This window comes from Dermacentor variabilis, chromosome 9 (genome assembly GCF_050947875.1).
Source record: "Dermacentor variabilis isolate Ectoservices chromosome 9, ASM5094787v1, whole genome shotgun sequence".
Classification (NCBI taxonomy): Eukaryota; Metazoa; Arthropoda; class Arachnida; order Ixodida; family Ixodidae; genus Dermacentor; species Dermacentor variabilis.
Window position 1 is genome coordinate 83,088,388 of NC_134576.1, and position 13,679 is coordinate 83,102,066.

Genomic DNA, 13,679 nt, shown 5'->3' on the forward strand with positions numbered 1-13,679 from the left:
AGTGCCTGTATTTCTGGAGCGCACCGGCGTGTCGGTGCGGTTTCTAGAGTGCCCACGAAAGAATATCCTTATTTTGTTTCGCTAGGGACGCGGACCTGCGATGCCCCCACTGACAAGGCGAGCAGCGCTGTGGAAGCTGCAGGACTCCGTAGCCAATACGAAGGCAGAATGCTTCTCGGGATGTGTTCATCAGCGCCGCATCGTCAGCTCACCGCCATATAATTTGTGGTGTACGACTTTTACACGCAACATGTAATCTATCGATGTAATGTATCATGTGTCAAGGAAAAATAAATCTCTTTAATTCCATCAACAGCCAGACAGTTACGCCCGGCACTATATTTCGCTGCGCAAGAATACTACCTGCATAAACCTACTACCTTCTTCAGAGCTGCAAATGACTTGTGAGATGGACTATCGGCAGCTGGGAATGATCCATGACGCGGTGAGACAGCTTAGGCTGGCTGGTAACAATTTTGCAAGTGTGAAAAACATTTGGTGCATACATTATACGTTCAGATGTGTGCAAAATAAACAGTGACGCTGCGTTACTGCAACCTGAGTGATGTCGGCTCAAGGCAGCTGCCATTCTAAGTATTTTTACAGAGAAGCTGTTAGTTGGACGGTATTTTTCAAGGCGTCGACATGACGTGAAAGAAAACCTTCAGCCATTGAAGCGATAAATGCATATATTCTTTAGTATCACGTGTACAACATTCATCTCGGAATATTTTTCATAAAGAGCAAACACAAGCATTCACATGACATAATTGTTAATAAGCTGCTCGTGTTAACAATGTGAAGCACGTAGCGCTCCCAAAGTATGTTTCCCGGTAAAGGTTATTGTTGCGCGAGCTGCCGCGCCGACAGCAGCTTGTGATGTGAGGAGTGACGTCACTAGCCTTTCATATATAAAGAAACCAGCCTAGCAAATGATTTCATTGTTGTTGTTGCAGCGATGCGATGGGTAGGCAAGACATAGGACTTCCGAGCAGCAGCGTGAGTATGAAGAGAGGCAAAGGGAAAACAAACGGCAATGCGACCAGCTGCGGCGCGTTGCCACTGGTCGTCATCTCATCATCATCATCAGCCTGCTTACGCCCACTGCAGGGCAAAGGCCTCTCCCATACTTCTCCAACTACTCCGGTCATGTACTAATTGTGACCATGTTGTCCCTGCAAACTTCTTAATCTCATCCGCCCACCTAACTTTCTGCCGCCCTCTGCTACGCTTCCCTTCCCTTGGAATCCATTCCGTAACTCTTGATGACCATCGGTTATCTTCCCTCCTCATTACGTGTCCTGCCATGCCCATTTTGTTTTCTTGATTTCAACTAAGATATCGTCAACTCGCATTTGTCCCCTCACCCAATGAGCTCTTTTCTTATCCCTTAACGTTACACCTGTCATTCTTCTTTCCATAGCTCGTTGCGTCGTCCTCAATTTAAGTAGAACCCTTTTCGTAAGCCTCCATGTTTCTGCCCCGTACGTGAGTACTGGTAAGACACAGCTGTTATAAACTTTTCTCTTAAGGCATAATGGCAACGTGCTGTTCATGATCTGAAAATTCCTGCCATACGCGCCCCAGCCCATTCTAATTCTTCTGATTATTTCAGTCTGACGATCCGGATCCGTAGTCACTACCTGTCCTAAGTAGATGTATTCCCTTACCACTTCCAGTGCCTCACTACGTATCGTAAACTGTTGTCCTCTTCCGAGACTATTACACATTACTTTAGTTTTCTGCAAATTAATCTTTAGACCCACCCTTCGGCTTTGCCTCTCCAGGTCAGTGAGCATTCATTGCAGCTGGTCCCCTGAGTTACTAAGCAAGGCAATATCATCAGCGAATCGCAAGTTACTAAGGTATTCTGCATTAACTGTTATCCCCAATTCTTCCCAATCCAGGTCTCTGAATACCTCCTGTCAACACGCTGTGAATAGCATTGGAGAGATCGTATCTCCCTGCCTGACGCCGTTCTTTATTGGTATTTTGTTGCTTTCTTTATGGAGGACTATGGTGGCTGTGGAGCCGCTATAGATATCTTTCAGTATTTTTACATACGGCTCGTCTACACCCTGATTCCGCAATGCCTCCATGAGTGCTAAAGTTTCGACTGAATCGCACGCTTTCTCGTAATCAATGAAAGCTATATATAAAGGTTGGTTATATTCCGCACATTTTTCCATCACCTGATTGATGGTGTGAATATGGTCCATTGTTGAGTAGCCTTTACGGAATCCTGCCTGGTCCTTTGATTGACGGAAGCCTAAGGTGTTCCTGATTCTATTCGCAATTACCTTAGTAAATACTTTATAGGTAACGGACAGTAAGCTGATCGGCCTATAATTTTTCAAGTCTTTGGCGTCCCCTTTCTTATGGATTAGAATTATGTTAGCGTTTTTCCAAGATTCCGGTACGATCGAAGTCATGAGGCATTGCGTATACAGGGTGGCCAGTTTCTCTTGAACAATCTGCCCGACATCCTTCAACAAATCTGCTGTTACCTGATCCTCCCCAGCTGCCTTCCCCCTTTGCATAGCTCCGAAGGCTTTCTTTACTTCTCCCGGCGTTACCTGTGGGATTTCGAATTCCTCTAGGCTATTCTCTCTTCCATTATCGTCGTGGGTGCCACTGGTACAGTATAAATCTCTATAGAACCCCTCAGCCACTTGAACTATCTCATCCATATTAGTAATGATATTGCCGGCTTTGTCTCTTAACGCATACATCTGATTCTTGCCAATTCCTAGTTTCTTCTTCACTGTTTTTAGGCTTCCTCCGTTCCTGAGAGCATGTTCAATTCTATCCATATTATACTTCCTTATGACAGCTGTATTGCCGTACAATTCCAGCACAGGGGAAATCCGCACGCCCACGTTCTCCTGTGGCTGAATAATGCACCGGAGCAGGAATTTAGAAATAAAGCATTGCACTCAGCAGTAGTAGTGGCGGGTTTCAACAGCTTCGGCAGACATCCACTTTCACTGGGCCGGGATGGCGAGTCAATTTTTCAATTCCTGTCCGTTTACTCGTCTACGCGGAAGCCACTGTTTCGTGAAGTGACACGATATAGACCACTACAGACAGAATAGTGGTTCGCAGTTATCGACTAATCGTGTTTTTATGATGGAGACCTTTCTGCCCATCTGTTAAGCAGACAGACAGTCTGCAAAGGGGATGCATCGCTACAGCAGACCAAATTTTCTACTCAATCGGGCTTTCATCTAAATTTTCGTAATCTCGTTTACATGGTAACACAAGAAAATGAGCCAGCTCTGTACGCACACTCAGCGACGGCTAGCAGTGTCGTGCTGACTGGGTGGTCCAGCTGCGTCAGCTGACTCATGGGTGAGACGTGCTTGGGCGGTGCAGGCTCTCTTGGGGCAGAATAGCAAAATATGCGAACCAAGAGCACCGGCAAATGTACACTGTTCTATGGTGCTAAAGCAGCATATTAATTAAATGCATATTACTTTAGAGTAAAAGCAGGAACAGCGCAACACAGGGCGAGCGAGTAAATAGGACAGAGCGCTGACTAGCAAACAAATGCTTTATTTGCAGAAGCCGCCTCTAAATACATCATGAAAGTGACATAAAGAACAGAAAAAGAAGGATCACAAGGATAAGTGTCAGCCACTAAGATAATCAATTTCCTTTGTTGAGAGCGAGAGGGACGCAGAGCTGACGCATGCGTCGCCACTTCTGAATATACAATATGCTTCAAAGTTTTCCCGCGCACAATTTTCACTATATCTGCCGATGATTTCGCACTTGTTAAAGATGGGGTTGTAACCACACGTCTTACAGTGCGCAGCTAGATGACTGTACTGGTTTCCGTTTCGTGAAGCGGCATGCTGGCGCAGGCGATCAATAATGCACCTCCCCGTTTGCCCGATATAGCAACATTTACAATCAAGCGGGATTTTATAGACGTCCTGCGTTCTACACTTAACAAAGTCCTGAACATGATTCTTATAGCAGCTTTTGCGGGCGACAGTATTGACAGTATTCGGGCGACAGTATTCGTTCATGATGGCGTCGAGAGTCGATAAGTTTCTGAAGACGAGGAGGTTGAATGCATCGTCCGCGATGCCTTTGATAATGTGTCCAACCTTCTCTGCCTCTGGCATGGACTTGTCGATTTTATGACAGAGGGCTAGGACGTCCTGAATGTAGGAGACATACGACTCAGTAGCCCTTTGAGCACGCGTGGCGAGTTGTTGCTTGGCGGCTAGGTGTCGGCCGGTCGGATTACCGAAAACGTCGGAAAGCTTTTCTTTGAACAAGTCCCAGATAGTCAGCTCTTCCTCGTGTGCGTAAAACCACGTTCGCGGAGTTCCGTCGAAGTGCAACACGACATTCGCCAGCCTTATGGTCGGATCCCACCTGCTCACCTTGCTGGCGCGCTCATACATTTTCAACCATTATTCCACGTCAACACCATCGAGGCCGGTGAACTTGCTGGGGTCTTGCGGCTGAGGTAGAGCAACGTACTGGGTATGCGTAGTCGGCATTTCATCTGCGGATGCGGTGCCTTCTACTGGAAGCATCGTCCAAGGCGGGGTGAGACGTCCGCTGCGGAGCTCCCTGGCGAAGACACGTAGCCCGCACGTCCACCAAAATGTCACGAGTATAAAACTGCTTACACGTTGTATTTACAAAGCGTATATACACAGCTGCCAAGAATCCCGATAGGCTCTTGCCACTTCCTCCTCTCCACCGTCGACGACCTTGTTTTCTTTTTCCACCGTAACAATATTTAGACAGTTTAGCGTTCTTGCACACGCGCAGAGCTTTTGTCAAGCCTGGATGACTCGAAAAAGTGGGAACGAGCTTTAAGAGGATGTTGCGCAATATGAGCGGTGTTTATATTTCACCAACGCGTCCACACACCACAGCTTTATGCCTGCATGCGGAATAGGCCAGCTAAGAAAGAAAAAATATAGGCGAGAAAAATCAAAAAGAAGGGTGCCATCCGCACTCGGTGTTCGCATGTGGTCTCCCTTCCAAGTACTGACCGAACCCAATGCTGCTTAGCTTCGGGTATCGGACGAGAATAGGCGTATTAAGCATGGCGTGGAAGATTTTTTCCTTTATTACACGGAAAACAAAAAAGTAGGTGTAATAAAAAGTGGACACAACTATACACTTAAAACTCAGGCAAACACACAGATGCATCTAACAAGTGCATCCAGGCTGGCGGAGGTTCCTGCGCAGCGTACACACTTCTTACGTAAGCAGCACTTTTGCGAAAGAAGGATTTTGTAGATCGTGTGCTTTCGGCATGGCGATCAGTCTACTTCTCCGCAGGCTTTATAAACCAAGTACTACGAAGATGTCATAGGGAGGACCGCCCGTAATCTTAAACTGTAGAAACCTTATTGTCAATGTCAATGTCTTTTTTTAAATGTCCGTTGGAGAATGTCCCCCCCCCCCAAAATACAGGGCCCCTACAGTCTATGAAACAGTGATCTATGGTTTCAGCCCGTGGACAGAGTCGGCAGTTTGTTGACCACGGCACAAAGCAACCTCTCGAATTCAACCAAGTTTTAAAAAGGAGTTTCTCCGAATGTAATTTAAAGAAAAATGTTTTTACTCCAGGAGGTACACACATTCTTGGGACGCGCTTAAATACATCCTGATAAGGTCGGCTTAAATAAGATGCACGACACAAAGGGCCTGGGAAACTACAGTCCACCAGAGCTGCAGAAATTGCTTTTCGACTCGCAGTGAACACGTACTCCAGGCTGAATCTAACGTTCAAGAAAAGAAATGTGTCAACAACCTCCTTGAGAAAGCCCAAAGGGGCCTGTGGGACATCTTTGGCATTTGATGACACTAGTATATTAGGAACATAATGAACTAAACGGAGAGCTAAACGGAGAGTTGCAACATTTCACGCGAAAACGGATGGTCACTGTCTCGAAATAAAAACTGGCGAGAAACAATTTGCCTGACGAAGAGGTGGACTAATCCTAGACCACCACGTTCAAAGGGGAGGAACAGATTGTCGCGCCGCATCGATTCACAACTCGAACTTCAAATGAATGTTGCAAATACGCGATGCAGTGCCTGAAGGCGAAGCCGTGAACTATGCAGTACTTGCAGCACACACATAAGACGGGAAGCTAAGAACACGTTGCACACTTCAGCACGAATGAACCTTGACAAATTGCGCCTTTGCCATGAATTCACCTTACGTTGAATTTTGCCAACTTCTCCCGAACATTGAGCGTCGCTATTTCTATACTGTGAGAGAGGCACACCTAAATAACACAGATTTTTATCCATTGAATGCCTGCGTAAGGTGATGGCATTGTAGCCCATAATCCAAGCCAGAAACGTGAACTTTTTTCAAAGTTAACGTCTGCACCAGAAGCTGCACGAAATTCTTCTGTAATTGCAAGGGCTGTCTTTACACTCTTTTTATTGGTAGAAAAAAGGACACGTCGTCTGCATACGCAAGAACCCGAATCTCATTAGTCAGTAACTGAATGCCTTGGAAATTTTGTTCTTTAAGAATGCTCATACAAAGTGGCTCTAAATACAAGCACAACAGAAGCGGTGACAAAGGGCATCCTTGTCGTACTGATGATACAAGCCTAATCGGACAGGAGAGAGAGCCACTCACTATGAGCCTTGTTGAGCCATTAGTATAACATATCCTGACACCTCTAAGGAGCAGGGATCCGATATTTATAAGCTCTAGTACAGTAAACAGGAATGAGTGATTCACCCTGTCGAACGCCTTAGCCAGGTCTAGCTAAGGCGTTCCATTGCCACCTGTCCAATCCCTTCATCTACAGACTCTAGTACCGATCTCACAACATGAATGTCTGAATGGACCGGCCCCTAATGCCACATATTTGATGATCACCGACCACAGATCTTATTACAACTTGCATACGGTTAGCTACTACCTTTTCAAAAATTTTATAGGCCACATTGCATAAGGAGATATGCCGATATCCGTCAACTTTTTTTTATTTAGTCTCATAATCTCTTTTGGCTATAAGGACAGTGTGTCGTTCTTACATTGTAGCGGTTAGGTACCCTGCTTCCAAGGCCTAACGGTACACCTGAAGTAATAATGGGGATAAGAGGGAAAGAAAAACTGATAAAAATCGGCAGTAAGGCCATCCGGACCAGGCGTCTTGCCTTTCGCTAACTACTCGATGCATGCAGTTGCCTCGTTAATATCGATGTTTTCATTTGTATAATCGTAATCATCCTTATTCAGCTGGGCCAGTAAAGATACAATTTTTTGGCAGCATCTGTATCCAATGGCTTATGGTCTCGAAATAATTTTGATAGTGTTCGAAAAACGCTTTAATTATTAGAGTAGGCTCATTAACAATGATTCCACTATACTCTGTATATAGTATTTGTCTTGACAGCACGTGTCGGCGCTCATCACCAAGGGCCCTACTGCAAGGCTGTTCTTCCAGAAAACACTGCTCTCGCGCACGCACTAGTGCACCTCTGCATTTTTTCTGTGCTGAAATTTTGTAACTGTGATTTTGACCTTATGAATATCTTCAATATATTCAACCGGATGTAGACATTCAAGCTCATAGAATTCACTCAGAAGTCTACATAATGCTTTGTAATTATTCTTTTTTTTTTCAAAGGCCAATATTGATGATCCTTCGATAGATATCTTAGCTTCGTGTTTGAATATTTCCCACACAGCAAAGAGTGGCAAGTCATTGCGGCATATCACGAGCTATAAGCTCAGTAACACGATTTAGGAAACACCCACGAGAAAGTAATTGGTTAATAAACTTCCACAGCTATCAGCACATACTCCGACTTTGGTGCCGACAGCTGTCAAACGATGCTGAGACTGAGAGTGCTGAAAGCAAGTTCAACACTGTAACGATAAACATTCACAAATGTCATCCATAAAGTCACTATCAGGTTTCGTACCAACTCTGTAGTCACCAATTCAAATTAACTGAAATATAAAGGCGCTAGGACGAAGCTGGTGTGTAGGCCTCGCCTGCGTGAGCAGTACAAGCGCCAAACAAAAGATTTATAGCATATAAAGAGCTGCGATAAGCGGCTCCAGCACAGCGAGCACTTCAAGGGCACATTTAGCGGCCGGATTGTCGAGACCACCGAGAATCACACGAATTGACTCTACCAGGTGATTCAGCATTTTTTGTACACTTTCCTTCTCATTGTGTTCATCTCCTTGCTTGCCCGTAGTGTCACCAGTTTCATTGGCCCTATGTTTCTTGGTTTTATGGCGCTGTGGACCACTAGGGCCCGATGAAATGGCCGTGGGCCTAGAGGGCAGCAAAGGCCATTCCAGGTCTGTATCAGCCGGTGGAGGTCAATGTTTGCCGCGTGCTCTCGTCGACATTGAATTATCAGTAGACGCCGTTACCGGCCTCGATGGACGCAACCCGCCGTGGTTGCTCAGTGGCCATGGTGTTGGGCTGCTGAGCACGAGGTCGCGGGATCGAATCCCGGCCATGGCGGCCGCATTTCGATGGGGGCGAAATGCGAAAACACCCGTGTACTTAGATTTAGGTGCACGTTAAAGATCCCCAGGTGGTTTAAATTTCCGGAGTCCTCCACTACGGCGTGCCTCATAATCAGAAAGTGGTTTTGGCACGTAAAACCCTATAATTTAATTTTTTTTCGATGCACGCACAGGCAGAGGTGGTCGTGGTACCTGTGCCATGCTAGGTAGTTCTCCTGAAATAGTTTTGTGATGCTTCCGTCGCGATCGTTGGTCACTTTGGCGAACAGATTGAGCAGCCTCTTTACGTGAAGATTGGTCTCTTGCCATTTTTCGAAGAATACGGACCTCTTGTTTCATCTTCGGGCATTGCTTCGCAGTCGCTTCGTGAAAGCCACTACAGTTGGGACATTTAAATGAGGATGCCTCGCAGTCGGTGGTATCATGCTCTCCGCCGCAACGCGAGCAGGTGGCTTTGCTTCCACAAACAGCGCTCACGTGTCCTATCTTGTGGCATTTCCGGCACTGAATAGGCCTCGGAAGGGATGGTTGTATTCAGTGTATCATGTAGCCCACTTTGACAGACGCTGGTAATGTCGGAGAAGCAAATATGAACTTGATACATCGGGAGTGCCCCAAGCGGTGACTCTCAAGAATGCGCAACGATGACCTCAAAAGGCTCTTGAGGTCCGCATGCTTCATTTCAAGCTCCGCGTCGGAAATCACTCCAGTTGTTGCCTCCTTCCCGTAAGTGTTAAAGGAGCGGACTGGGAATGCGCTTAACTGTGGAATAGTCTTTCACTTCTCAAGTATTGCGGAATTTTTCACATCTATTGTCCGGATGTTCTTGAGAGCATTGATCCTGATCTCGGCCAGACTTTCAAAGTATTCAATTAGAAACTACTTGCTGAGGGAGTTCATGCTGCGTGATGCCGAGAGCGACACACAAGAAACCATGAAGGATTCCTATTCACTCTGATTCGATGAAGTCGCCTCAGTCGACATACGGCACATCTTCTTCATACGGCGACCCATGACTACGGTGTACTCGCTGTCAGAGTCCATGGCTTCTGGCCTGGAGATCTCCCAGGAATCGAGCTGGTCAGAGGTTCCAAAGGCACGCCGTCCGAAAATGAGCGATGAAGTAGACAACTGACCTCGTTCAGGTGGTCGTGGGAACATCTTCTTGCTCATCCTTGATGAAATGGCTCTCACGAAAATGGCAAGGACGTAAAAAAATGCATAACAGCGAGAGGCCCAGAGCACCAGCAAGGTCATGGCCTTTCTTTCTCGTATGGAATATAGGGTGCACAATGGAACCATAAATAAGAGATAGCGGGCTAAGTGAAACGTAAATTCGATCAAGCCTTGCATGCGAGGAACCCTGGAAGTGCGTATATCGACATCCCGCCTTTTCATTTTCCCCAATATGCATAAGCTGATAATCACATATCAGGCGTTGCAACGCATCACTACTTGGATCATGTCTCAGCTTCAGTGACGTACGATCTTGCGGGTTACATACACAATTAAACTCACCAAAGAGAACCAATGCACGATCAGTACAGAAATAATGTTGTAGGGATAAGAAGAAACACTCGCGTTCACGTAACTTGTTCGCGGCATAAACACACACAAATATAAAGCTCGTGTCACTGATATCAATATCGCAACAGATTAGGCACTTTTCCCTATATGTAAACAAATGTAACAAATCACATGGTAAATGTTTTCTAACAAGTAACATACAACCCGCGGAAAGGCCTACTGCATGCCTTACATTAGCATTACAGTCAGATAGGAATGGAGATAGAGCTAGTTGTGTGTTTCCGTCGGATTCGATCTTTGTTTCTTGTATAGAAGCGATATCTAATTTTCTATTGGGCAGCATATGAAGAACCTGTACTTGCGGTCGCTTACTTCGTAAGCCACGCACATTTAAAGTACCAAAATGGAAGGGAAGAGCGCCCGCCATATTTACCTATGTAGGTGCAGTGTTTAAACGCTGCTCCAGTGGTGCACCACTCCCTTCTTGATCAGTTGATGTACTACGGACCTTTGGTGCACGTTAACATAAGGGCAATGCATGCTCACTGACCTGGAGAGGCAAAGCAGAAGAGTGGGTCTAAAGATTAATCTGCAGAAAACTAAAGTAATGTTTAACAGTCTCGGAAGAGAAAAGCAGTTTACGATAGGTAGCGAGGCACTGGAAGTGGTAAGGGAATACATCTACTTAGAGCAGGTAGTGACCACGGATCCGGATCATGAGACTGAAATAACCAGAAGAATAAGAATGGGCTAGGGTGCGTTTGGCAGGCATTCTCAAATCATGAACAGCAGGTTGCCACTATCCCTCAAAAGGAAAGTGTATAACCGCTGTGTGTTACCAGTACTAAAATGTGGGGCAGAAACCTGGAGGCTTACGAAAAGGGTTCTGCTGAAATTGAGGACGACGCAACGAGCCATGGAAAGAAGAATGATGGGTGTAACGTTAAGGGATAAGAAAAGAGTAGATTGGGTGAGGCAACAAACGCGGGTAAATGACATCTTAGTTGAAATCAAGAAAGAGAAATGGGCATGGGCCGGACATGTAATGAGGAGGGAAGATAACTGATGGTCATTAAGGGTTACGGACTGGATTCCAAGGGAAGGGAAGCGTAGCAGGGGGCGGCAGAAAGTTAGGTGGGTGGATGACATTAAGACGTTTGCAGAGACAACATGGCCACAATTAGTACATGACCGGGATAGTTGGAGAAGTATGGGAGAGGCCTTTGCCCTGCAGGGGGCGTAACTAGGCTGATGATGATGATGATGAACACAAGGGATATCTGCAGGAGTAGGTGTTTCCCGGAGCGGTTTTGTCAACGTTGACACTTTGTGAACGCGAGCCTCCTTTCCCGAGTGTGATGGATTGTCAGATGGCGTTGGACGCTTCTTAGCAGCCTCGCTGATCGATCTAGATTCCACTGACGGTGGGAGATATTTAAATGTTGGCGTTTTTGCCCATGACACTGTTGGTTCGTCGCCAGGTGCCTTAGTCTCATCCGCGCTCGCAGGCTACTGGCCAAGGCTACGATGACGGCTTAATCTGTTCTTGTCGATGAGTCTCAGGGAGTGTTTCACCAGTTGCATCCACAGCTTCGCTCGTCTATTAGATGATGGGTGATTGTATCATCCTCAGCTGGTCTATTTCCCCGAAGCTTGTCAGCGTAGGTTCCGATGGATGCATCTACTGGGTGACCATTGCTATGACAGCTACTGCAGCGCGGTGTTCCACTTTGTCGCCGGATATGCGCAACTCTATTGCACCGGAGGCAAAGTGGTGGTCGGCCAGGAACCAAGATAAGGCACTGGTGGCCGTATATGCTCAATAGATGTGGCAGATTACTGGCAGAAACTGCATCTTTCAATGTCAACGCTACGTCTCGTTTACTCATTTGCCAGCCCACCGTGCCGTCACACCGCCACATTTCTCTCGTGATTGACACCACTGTGCCATATGGCTCTAGTGCTTCAACAGCCTCTGTTCGAGGTGTGGGGGAAGGGAAAGAAGCTTCATCTGGATATTATTGCATTCCGGGTCTTTGACGTGGCACTTGAGGCCCTTCACCAAGAATCCGCCTTTGTCGACAAGTTTCTGTTTCGCGATGCTGTGAACGCCTGTCACTAACCATAAATGGCTCATCTGGTATTCTCCAGCGCCAAAGATATCAGTTGCATTTAGCACTGAAAGGAGAGCATCGCGAAAGTCCGCGGCCCGATACGGCCGCCCTGCCAGGAAAACTGAATCGAGAACGGTGTTGCCAGTCGGTTGACGAGGGAGAACGACTTTATAATTATCGGAATCAGTAGTTGACGGTGGGTGCGAACCTCGGCCGAGGGCTGATGCGCTGTTTCCAGCGGATCTCATCGCAGACGTGCGCATTCGAACAATCCGATTGCGATGGCCGATGGCGAGAAAGTACTCTTGCCGATGTTACCTGTATCTAAATATGTGCATTCATTCTCTACTGCTACAATAAAGAGTTTTTACGTGCTACGGAGACGTCATACGTGGCTTCAATATGATCATCTGCGCTAGAAAAGTGCAAACTGCGAGTTCGAGTTGTGCACAGAAGAGTGGACGTAACACCTTATTTGCGCGATAAGTCACACTTCTTGTCACCATATTACTCCGCGTAATATCATGCCACGTCCTTCATGTTCTTTTAATTTGTGCGCGCGAAGCACATCGATGTTGGCGTGAGGATGATGTGGATTATGAGCGGTGTTTATGTTCCGGTAACGCGTCCACACACCGCAGCTTTAGGCCTCCAGGCGGAATACGCGAACTAAAAAAGAAAAAAATATCGGTTAGAAACAACCGAAAAGAAGGCTGCCATCAGCACTCGGTGTTCCCAGGTGGCTGCCTCCCAAGTACTGACCGAGTCCACTGCTGCTTAGCTTGCGGGATCGGACGAGAACCGGCATATTCAGCGTGGTAAGGCCAATGGCGAGAAATGTCGATTTCCGATGTTACCTGTATCAAAAAATGAGCATTCGCTCTCTACTTCTAGAATAAACAGTCGTTACGGGCTACGGGAACGTCGTACGTGGCTTCCATTTGTTCATCTGCGCTAGAAAAGAGCAAACTGCGTGTGCGAGTCGTGCACAGAAGAGTTGAGGTAACTTTTTTGTTTCTTTATTACCTTGTGATGAACATTGTACAAACAAACAGCAAACAAACATATACCAAATCCCTAGCCATTCGGCTAGTTCGTGTGTTTTAGAACGTCTTAATCTTGGCTATTTTATGAAAAGCAATAATCCACTCCGGAGGACCATTTAGTGCCTTATAAGCATCTCTAATATATATGCCAGCTTCAATGAAGTAGTGTCTTGCCGATCGGGGATACAAAGGCGCATGTCTGACGTCCATTCTTGTTCGCCAGATGCTGCGCCAATGCCTTGGCTGCGCATGCACATTACCATGAACATATTATTGGGCACTCCTTCTCGTTCAGCACAAGGTAAGTAGCGAATTCCGAAAGGGCTTAAAGGCAAGTCTCTTTTTAAATTCCTTTGAAGTACATCCCATAGGAACATCGCATCATGACAGTTAAGAAAATCATGTCCAATTGTTTCCGGTTTTCTACAAATTGGGCAATTGTCAGACCATGGAACGAAGAGGCCTCTGCTATGTAACCATGGCTTTACAGGTAGTGTG